This window comes from Sesamum indicum, linkage group LG13 (genome assembly GCF_026168435.1).
Source record: "Sesamum indicum cultivar Baizhima isolate 11 linkage group LG13, ASM2616843v1, whole genome shotgun sequence".
Classification (NCBI taxonomy): Eukaryota; Viridiplantae; Streptophyta; class Magnoliopsida; order Lamiales; family Pedaliaceae; genus Sesamum; species Sesamum indicum.
Window position 1 is genome coordinate 18599227 of NC_142669.1, and position 2486 is coordinate 18601712.

A 2486-nucleotide genomic window follows, 5' to 3' on the forward strand; every position below is an offset into this window, starting at 1 on the left:
GACCATCGCAGAAGAAACACCCTCTCCTCCTCTCGGGTGCTCCCTGCCTGTTCTCTTGGGGCCTGTTCCTGTCTGAACCGCCCTGTGAGCCATTCTGAGCGTGGGGTCTCTGGTCTCCCCCACCTCTGTTGAAGATATTCCTGAACGATTTCATCCCATTCGACTTATTTTGTGCAGGACCAGACGTCGCCTGCCTATCCTTCCGAGTCTCTTGGTTGAAATCTGCCAGGCGCTCGGCCGCTATAATAGCCGAACTCAAGTCAGTCACTCGTTGCCTCTGCAACTCGTTTCTCGCCCACTGTTTCAAGCCTTCCATGAAAGTGAACAGCTTGTCCGCCTCCGACATGTCTCGGATGTTCAGCATCAGCGCTGAGAAAGCTTTGACATATTCCCGCACGGAACCTGTATGTTCAAGCTTTCGCAATGCCCTCCTGGCATTGTACTCCACATTCTCGGGGAAGAACTGCTCTCTGATCGCCTCCCGTAGAAGAGCCCACGTGTCGAGCTGTATTTGATGAGCCTGGATTTCCGCAAACTTGGTCCGCCACCACAGCTTTGCGTCACCAGTCAGGTACATGGTCGCAGTCGCAACCTTCCTTGCCTCGTCCCGCATGTCTGCCACAAGGAAGTACTGTTCCATGTCGAAGAGGAAGTTCTCGACCTCCTTCGCATCACGCTCACCGCTATAGGCCTTCGGTTCTGGTATTCGAAGCCTAGCACCGGGGTCGTGAGCAACCATAGGCGTGCTACCCACTGCACGCTGGAGCAATCCAATCTGAATGGACATCTGCTCCATGTCACGCCGCATATCGGCAATGCTGTCGTTTCCGAATACGCCAGCCATCTCCTGAATCACCTGCCGACATTCGTCCAACTCCGAATTCAGCACCGTGATCTCAGATTCTAGGGAAGAGACCTTCGTCTCCAATTCCACCAACCGGGAGTGTCCGTCCTCCGGGTTCTCAGCTCTCTCGCTGGATGAAGCTGCGGCATGTCGCGGGCTTTCCGGATCTTGCCCCGATGCCTTCGCAGCAGTAGCGGTACGCCTCGGCCCCATCGTGGCACGAGGCTCTGATACCACCTCTCACGAGGCGCCTATCACACAGCGCGTCGTGTGGCTAGTAGTCCGCTGACTACGTCCGCCAATACCTCCGCTCGGCACTAATGCAGCGCGCCGAATATATCAGAGTCGGGAGGAACAAATCACAAAACCGTAAATTGCGCACGCGGATTTAGAAAACCAAATTGCATTGAACTGAAAATGCGTATACAATGATCAACGATGCTAGAGCAAGGGGTTCGCCTTGAGGGGGACTCTAACACGTCACTAAACCAAGCTTCTTGAACTCATTCCCCCCTATAATAGGCTTAAAAAAATAAATCCTATTGCCTACACTAGACACTAGGAAAGCTGAAATTTGCAACTCAAGAGGCGTAACGTCCCCTTGAGGAATCTAAACAACATAAAGCAAATAACAAAGCAGTAACAAAGCAATAAAAGGCCTACACCTAAGACTCTAACACAGTTGGGTGTCCGTCGTCTGTCGATGAAGGCTGAGTGGTCGGCCATGTAGAACGGTTGAGTGGCCGAAGTGCGCGTCACGGGGGCCTAGTGTGCGGGCAGCCCGTGACACGTGGTAAGAACACATGGTCTTACTCGCACATTCAATCTAAAATGATGTGACTTTCACTATTTTATCTTAATCACATACTGTTGTATAAGGTGTTGTCAAATTTAATTAGAGCCGACAACGTACTTATTCTTTGAAATGGTATCTCGGAAAGAGATAGGACACATATATCGGTCAACGTCCTAGTTTTCATTTAATTTTAGATGGTAGTACACTCATCATAAGAAGTATAATAAACAATGTTATAACATGAAAGGAAAAATGCGATTTTAGTCCTATAAGTTAGAGGGTGGAAATATTAGTCCTATTTAAATTAACATTTGTAATTTGGTCCTATAATTTCAAAAATTATGGCAATTTTAGTTATTTACTGCCAATTTGACCGAAAGATTCCATGTTATCAACCATGTCAATCCTTAAATTGCAATTTTTTGACAAATTTGATGACATGACAATCCAACATATTTTTATTATAAGAAATGACTCGAGAAAAAAAAAAAACACTACAACTTAAAAAAATGTATCATATCGTCGATGTCATAAAGTATACTACTATCATGATAATATATATGTCAACTACAATACATTTTGAATATCTTGTGTTGTGAACCATTTGATAACGGCTATATGTGTGTGTGTATATATATATATATATCATATAATAAAATATCAATATCGTGATGTAAATCCAACTAGATAGACGACATGATATGACCCTAATCTTATAGGTAGGAAAAAACCATCAAATCAATCATGGCTTGACTTATACTAAAAAGATCAATGATGTCTTAATTTAATGATTAAAATTGTGATTAATGTTTCATGAACATGTTCGAGATTCTGAATTCAAATTCT